Source organism: Gekko japonicus, unplaced genomic scaffold, assembly GCF_001447785.1.
Source record: "Gekko japonicus isolate JY-2015 unplaced genomic scaffold, Gekko_japonicus_V1.1 scaffold177, whole genome shotgun sequence".
Lineage (NCBI taxonomy): Eukaryota > Metazoa > Chordata > Lepidosauria > Squamata > Gekkonidae > Gekko > Gekko japonicus.
The window spans coordinates 882967-891527 of record NW_015161408.1 but is presented as its reverse complement, the minus strand read 5'-3'; positions in this window follow the sequence as shown (position 1 = coordinate 891527).

The window sequence follows — 8561 nt, the reverse complement described above, 5'->3', positions numbered from 1 at the left end:
CCCTACGGGGGAGGGCGGGATATAAATTTAACAAATGGATAAATAAATAAATAAATAAATAAATAAATAAATAAGGCAAAGCACTGGCCAGCATAGGTGTGGTCAAAGGGCAAGGCTGGAGGCACGGTCATCACCCAGGCAACCTCTGAACTCCCCCACCTATCTTAGCCAATCCCTCAGACTACTTCACCACATTGCCTGGGTGCAATGTTGGACCCCGGCCATATAGGGCTTTAAAGGTAAGAACCAGCACTTCGAAGCGAATCCGGTATGCTATGGGCAGCCAGTTTCACGCTATGCCTACCAAGGGATGTTTGGTATGTGGTTTGTCCTCTCTGATACCTTAGTATGGACGCTGTGTAGTCTGAGCACTTTATTGTCTGATTGGGTTTTAAACTCTATATTATGTTTTTTTAAATTGTATTATATTTGATGTTTTTATGTGCAAGTTTTTTGCCATGTAAGCCGCCCTGAGCCCTACGGGGGAGGGCGGGATATAAATTGAACAAATAAATAAATAAATAAGGCAAAGCACTGGCCAGCATAGGTGTGGTCAAAGGGCAAGGCTGGAGGCACGGTCATCACCCAGGCAACCTCTGAACTCCCCCACCTATCTTAGCCACTCCCTCAGACTACTTCACCACATTGCCTGGGTGCAATGTTGGACCCCGGCCATATAGGGCTTTAAAGGTAAGAACCAGCACTTCGAAGCGAATCCGGTATGCTATTGGCAGCCAGTGCAGTGCTTTCAGCACAGGCTGGATGTGGTCCTGACTAGGGAGACCCATCAACAGCCTGGCTGCAGCATTCTGCACCAGCTGGAGCTTCCGGATTTGTGACAAAGGCAACCCCATGTAGAGGGTTGGGGGACTGGTTGCCATCTCCAGATTGGGAAACTCCTGGAGATTTGGGAATGGAGCCTGGGGAGGACAGGGACCTCAGTGAGGTACAATGCTGTAGAGTCCACCTTACAAAGGATCCTTTTTCTTCGGGGGGGGGACTGATCTCTGTAGCCTGGAGATGAGCTGTAGTTCCAGAGGATCCCCAGGTCCCACCTGGAGGCTGGCATCCCTAGGAACTGTAATCTAGAGATCAGTTGTGGTTCTAAGAGATCTCCAGGCCCCATCTGGAGGTTGCCAGTCCTAAGCCATCAGATGCAGCAGGTGTTTTTCAGCAGCTCCCTGGCTGGTCATCTCAGGACCAGGTAGGACCCTGCTGCGTGAGCATTGGGTTATGGATCTGTCCAGGCTGTAGCAACCATAGTAGGCTTTTTACGTTTTCCAGCCTCCCTACAGAACTGACAGTCTGGGGAGACGAAAGTTCTCCAGATCTTGCTCCCGACGGCACTGCCACCCTCTTTCCTGCACCTCCCTCCCTTCTCCACCTAGCGGAGGAGACCCGGACAGCTCTCAGCCCATTTCCGACACTCATTACGTCTGTATGGATGGCCTTCCACCTCCCCGTTACGCCGGAAGATTCAAAGGCACAGACCTTTGCAGCGTGACTGAATGGTTTTTGTCAGTATTCAGTGTGTTACAGGAGAAAGCATAATACATTCTGGCACTCAATTGAATATGACATGATAATGAATGTTAACATCGTGTGCGCCCCTTTGCCAACAGAGGGGAAAGTCATGTTAGATTACAGCTAAACACGGCGGCAGGGCGAATCCCATTTGCCTGTCTCTCTCCTTCTCTCTCGCCTCCTTCTCTGTACTCCGTCTCAGCCAGAGAGATATCGATATTACTGCATGGAAAAAATCACAGAACTGGAACCTGATCCATAGTGGGCTTAGGGGGTTGCTTTACCCTGTGAAGTTAGGGTCTACACATCCGTCTCACTCCTTTCACTGGTGCCCCTTGGCTCACACAGACGCACCTAGTCCAGACTTCTGCAAAGAAGAGAGGAAGAAGCTAAAAGACAAAGAGATTGGATTTAGACCCCACCCTTCACTCAGAGTAGTTTACAATCTCCTTCCCTTCCTCTCCCCACAACAGACACCCTGTGAGGTAGGTGGGGCTGAGATAGCTCTTTCGAGGACTGCTCTTGAGAGAACAGCTCTGAGAGAACTTGTAACTGACCTAAGGTCACCCAGCTGGCTTTATGTGGAGAAGTGGGGAATCAAACCCGGTTCTCCCAGATTAGAGTCTGCTCTCCTAACCACTACACCAAACTGGTGTAGTGGTTAGGAGGACAGGGCCCTATACCTACAAGAGGTGGACAGAAGCATGCATGACAGCAGACACAGTCTCTTTCTCACCCCTGTTTGACTAGGTTAACACTTGGTTTTTTTCCTGTCAAGTTGGAGGTAACTAATGGCAACCCCATGGAGTTTCCAAGGCAAGAGATGTTCAGAGGTTCCCATTGCCTGCCTCTGCATTGTGACCTCAGACTTCCTTGGGGGTCTCCCATCCAAATCCTGATGCAACTTTTTCTGACCGTGGGCTAAAGAGAGGGAGAAATCAGGAGTCAGGTATTTTTTTTCATGGTGGGTGGTGAGTGGGAATCAATTCTCCAACAGGGCTATTGTTACTTCTCCATAGGGTTGCCAACTCCAGGTTGGGAAATTCCTGGAAATTTGGGGGTGGAGCTGGGGGTGGGGTCTGGGGAAGGGAGAGACTTCAGTGTGGTATAAGGACATAGAGTCCAGCCTCCAAAGCAGCCATTTTCTCCAGGGAACTGATCTCTGTAGTCTGGGAGATCAGTAGTTATCCTGGGAGATCTCCAGGCTTTACCTGGAGTTTGGCAACCCCATTCCCCAGTCAATGTACTCTGGAGGAAATACTTTTTTACACAACACTCTTTTATCAGGACAGGGTGGCTAATCTTGCTGGAGGGCTACAATTTAGGAATCAGGGAAAAAAAATATCTTCTTCACACGATGTATCCCGCTGTCTCCTGAAGCCCATCAACGGCTTTGTTTTCACGAAAGCCCCGGCCCACTCGAAAAATCAGAATCCATTTTCTGATGTCCAGCCACACTTTATCACTGATCATTTTCTATCCAGCAAGAGGGATTAGCATCATAACTGCTGGGTGGAAAACAGCCCTCCGATTCTATGTTATGCAACCCAAGGCTGAGAAAGAGGAAGAGCCCGAGTTCTGAAAGACGAGAATCTGTCTGCCCTCTGGGCCCCGATCCATTCCCTTTGGACACAGCAGGGGCTGAACGAACCCCTTTCGTGCATCAGCCTAAAAATCACACTGGAGCCTTTCTTGTATGACTCATTATGCCACCTATGAATATTATTCAGGAGGATCAGCATGCTGAGAAGAAATCAAATCTGCACTGCAGGCAACCGAAGTTTCGTATGTGCTTTGTTTTAGACGGAAAGCCATTTAAGCCTCAAGGCCTAAGGTTGCCTGGGCTGGGCTGGGAATTCCTGGAGAGCAGGAAAACAGTGTTTGAGGAGGGGAGAGACCTCAGCGGTGTATAATGCCATAGGGTCCCCTCTAGAGTTGCCAAGCAGCAGAGGCAGCAGAAGAAGAAAAAGCAAAAGCAGCAGAAACAGAAAAAAAGCCGCTTACAATCTCCTTTCCCTCCCCCTCCCCTGTGAGGCAGGTGGGGCTGAGAGAGCTCTGAGAGAACTGCTCTTTCAAGAGAAGTTCTGACAGAACTGTGGCTTGCCCAAGGTCACCCAGCAGCTGCCAGTTGAGGAGTGGGGAATCAAACCTGGTTCTCCCAGATTAGAGTCCGCGCACTTAACCACTACACCAAACGGGCTCTCCCAGAGATCTCCCATGATTACTTTTGCTCTCCAAATAACATATCAGTTTCCCTGGAGGGAGAACTGCTTGGAGGGTGGACTCAAGGGCTCTGTACCCTACTGAGATCCTTCCCCTCCCCAAATCCCACCCTCTCAGGATCCACTCCCCAAATCTCCCGTATTTCTCTGCTCAGGGCTGGCGACCCTAGTCCACCTTGCAAAGAAGCCATCTTCTCCAGCAGAACTGATCTCGGCAGACTTAATTCCAGGAGATTTCCTGGACCCACCTGGAGGATGGCAAGCCTAGCCACATAAGAGCATCTTAAAGAAGCCCAAACTGTGTGTGTGTGTGTGTGTGTGTGTGTGTGTGTGTGTGTGTGTGTGAGAGAGAGAGAGAGAGAGAGAGAGAGAGAGAGAGAGAGAGAGAGAGAGAGCATTCACTAACAAGACCATCTTGACATGGTAGCACTTTATTGTTAATTGTAATGTAATGTTTTGGTTTCGATTTTATGGTTTTATTGGATTTTATGCATGGGCTTCCGCCCCCTGTAAGCCGCCCTGAGCCCGCTCGCAGGGAGGGCGGGGTAAAAATGTCTAAATAAATAAATAAATAAATAAAGTTACAAAGAAAGACAGCATTCCTGGGCCTTTATGTAGAAAGCAGCAGTTTGCTGGACAAACTCAGGTAGGATTTTATCATGCAAGGACAGAAGCAAATGACCCTTTAGGCCATTGTTTTTAATTCTTCCTTTTCTCCTGGGGCCTCAAGGCAACTGGTTCTCCCCACCTCCATTTCGTCATGGCAACTATCCTGAGTGGCAGGAGAGGGAGAGGAGAATGAGCTACTGACTCATCTCGGTTCTCCTATCTAGTTAGCTTCATGGCTAGGGTTGCCAGCACCAGGTTGGGAAACGCATGGAGATTTGGGGGATGGACTCTGGGAAGGGTGGGGTTTGGGGAGGGGAGAGACTTCAATGGGGTATAGTGTCATAGAGTCCACCTCCCAAAGAGGCCATTTTCTCCAGGTGAGCTGATCTGTTTCCTGGAGATCAGTTGTAGTCCCAGGCAGGAGTCATTTCGTAGAAAAAGAGCTAGGGGAACTCATTAAGCATAACTCATTAGCATATGCCACACCCCCTGACATCAGGGGAAGCAACTTCCCCTCCCTCTTCTCCTGCCTCCTCCTGGCTGAAGGAGGGCTGGAAGCGGGGCGGCCAGAAGCAGGGGGTGGGGCTTTGTCATGTGCCCCGCCCCCCTGCACCTCACCCGGGGGAACTGCGATCCCCCGCGATCCCCCCCCGAAATGACCTCTGGTCCCAGGAGATCTCCAGCTGCCACCTGGAGGCTGGCAACCACACATGGGGCTTTGAACCTGGTCTTCATTCGACACTCTGACCACACTGGTGCTCAGCAGTGCTGGAAGACTACGCTGCACAATCTCTAGGAAGAAGGAGACTACTGGCTAAGAGAAGAGGAGGAGAGATTGGATTTATACCCCGCCCTTCACTACCGAAAGGAGTCTCAGAGCAGTTTACAATCGCCTTTACCTTCCCCTCCCCAAAACAGACACCCTGTGAGGTAGGTGGGGCTGAGAGAGCTCTGAGAGAACTTCCCCTGAGAGAACAGCTCTGAGAGAACTTGGAACCGACCCAAGGTCACACCAGCAGCTGCATGTGGAGACTCAAACCCGGTTCTCCCAGGCTAGAGTTCGTGCTCCTAACCACACCACCAAACTGGCTTAGAGAATCTTACACTAGTGGAGATGACGAATCATGTCATCGGTCTCCAAAGCATGAGAGTCTATATTTCCAGCGGGCCCATGATTTGGATTTCATGAGTAATATGCAGGCCAAAATAGGTCATAGACCAGCATCCCAGGGAAGTCCCGAGCAGAGAATGCACGTGTGGAGTTCTGCTTGTAGTTTCCTGAGGAGTGATGCGTTTTTAGAGGAGTCCAGCACGTCTCTAGCCTTGGACAGCTTGCACTGGAAAATAAGATATCTTGCTATTTTGGTATGATTGTGCGAGAGATACATTGCCTTGTTATTTACTGGTCTGCAGTAGCGCAGCTAGATTTGAGTCCCGTGGCACCTTAGAGCTCAACAAGATTTGCAGGGTAGAGGCTTCTACCATCCTGAAACTGCCTCCGGCAGCTAGTTCCAGGGGGCAGCTGTGTCGCTCCACACTAGAACAGCTGGATCCAAGCCCAGGAGCAACTTAGAGACCAAGAAGATTTTCGAGGTATAAGCTTTCAAGAGTCAAAGGGAGCTTTGATTCTCAAAACCTTCTACCCCGAAAATCTTATTGGTCTGTACAGTGAAATTGCCTTGTTAGGTGTAGGGTTCCCAGGTCTGGGTTGGAAAATACCTGGAGACTTTGGGGGTGGATCCGGAAGAGGGCGGGGTTTGGGGAGGGGAGGGGCCTCAGCATGGTACAGTGCCGTGGAGTCCACCCTTCAAAGCAGCCATTTTCTCCCGGGGAGCTGGTCTCCGTCAGCTGGAGATCAGTTGTAAAAGCGGGATATCTCCTGGCCCCACCTGGAGGCTGGCAACCCTAGTTGTGAGACCTGAGCGTCCGTTTCTTCCAGGCCGGCCTCAACTTTTCTCTTTGGGGAAATCCTGGCCTCTTTTCCAGACCTATTAAAGGTAAGGGAGTCTTCTTCTCTATTGCATTAGGGTCATGCTAATGATACCCCCCATCAATGTCCTTTGGCACCCAAACGACCTGGCTCCAGATAGAACTGTCGACACCCTGGAGCATTCGCAGAGGTCAGAACTTGCGCCTGCCAGATACACCTGTGCTGCCTATATTTATCACTGTCTCATTCTGGGCTCCTGCAGTTATATTTAGGAAACGTTAAAGAAGCAGCTGAGACAGTAAAACAAACAGCGGCAATCAAGGGGCTGCAATGCGGCTCCGTTGCCAGCTCCGAGCTGATGAGGCTCAGCACTTAATCACCGGTAGGGCGGCTGTTCTGGAGGATAACGGCCCATAATCACGAGACGGCACTCCAGCGCAAGGACCAGCGGCTACTCTCTTGTGCCCAGTGCGAGCCGAGTGGGAGCGGCCCGTTTGGCTACAGCACACAAGAGAGCCAGGGTGGCGCAGTGGTTAAGAGTGCTGGACGAAGATCTGGGAGACCTGGGTTCGAATCCCCACTCGTGCCATGGAAGCTCGCTGGGTGACCTTGGGCCAGTCACAGTCTCTCTGTCGAACCTACTTTGCAGGGTTGTTAGGAGGATAAAATGGAGGAGAGGAGAATGATGTAAGCCGCCTTGGGTCTCCACTGGGGAGGAAGGCAGGGTACGAATGAAGTAAATAAAGTCAGTAAGTAAATATCATTTTCACGAAAGGGGGTGGAGCCAGCGGGGTGCCTCGGTGGTGACTCAAGGCAGTTGCATTATTGACCAAAACCCACAAGTAAGGCATCCACGCTAGCCCTTTTCAGCAGTTAAAGCCTGAGCACTCCTACCTTGCAGACTGGGACAGTGCACTGCTGCACATAGTCCTCTTGATACAAATGGTTACAGTTCAGTGTGTGAACGCAGTAGGGTTCAGATCAAACCCCCCAAGAAGAACTGTGAGGCAGGGACAGGTGCACTAGTTAAACCACAGAGTTTGGGGTGAATCCTAGAGAATTACCTCCCATGTGATGACATCATGTCCTGTTTGGCACCGGCAGTGACATCAGGTGCTGGTGCAGTGCTGTCATGTCGTCCCACATTTCCCCCTATTGTCCTATGAAGCACCAGTGGGGAAGGGCAGGGGAAATCTCTGGGAAGTTTCTGGATGTGCACATTTGTGCGTACCGAAGCTGGAAAATGTGTGCTGCCTCTTCACCCAAAATGGTGACTGTGCATATTGAGAGGGACACACAAAGTGTGCTTTCCTGGTACGTGAGATGGGGGTGCCAAAATTGTACTGACTGAAAAGCTCTACTCGTGTCTACAAGATGCTACCAAATTGTCTTCATCAAAATGTCTCTGTCTCATGCACGTGAGTCCAGTTTGGCTGACGTGTCCTCCCTCGGCCTCAGAGACGGCCTCCCCCCCTGAAGTCTTTGAAAGGCCCTGGCCAGGCCTGGGGCATCATAGGCTTGCCAAGTTGCCCACTATGGCAGGTGGTCTTCCATCCTCAATCCCAAGCTCTTGCTGCTGTGTGATGGAGCAGTGGGAGCAAAATTGGGAGGGGGGAGGATGTTCTAGGATGTTCTGGGCAATGTTCTAGGAATTCACCTGGTCTCTATGGGTTTGTTTGTTTGTTTTACCATAGAGCTTTGGGGAAATTGGGAGGAAACCATAGAGATGTGGGGAATTCCTAGAGTGCCACCTCCTACTTTGAAGCCACTTCAGGCAGAAATGTGGAAGTGATGTCACAGCAACACCAGTGCCTGGGGGAGTGGTCATGCCTCCTAAGCAATCTCTCTCCTGCTGCTCTCCTTTCCCACCCCTGGGATGGAGCTTCCAGATAGCTGATCATCAGACAGCTGGCTGTCCACCACTGATCACCTGGGTTGTGTGAGGACCTTTACAGGAGGTGTCTGTGGCTTCACTAGGCCTGGTAGCTGCTGGACTGCACAACATGGGATGCCAAGGACTGAGGTGGCCTGCGTTGTCCCTGCTGCCCCTCTGCACCAGCTTTATCTTCTTCACTGCCAGCTTTATCTTCTTCATCCAGCCCCCCACTCCACCCCCAGGTCTTTGGCCACCTAAGTTCCCCTCTTTCTGGGGCCCTCCAATCCACCTCCTCCTTCCAACCAGCCCAGCTCCCTTGCCTCTGGTGTGTTTGTGTGGCAGTTTTCTTGGCCAGACTTAACCTCCTCCACATGCAGCTGCTGGATGACCCTGGGCAAGC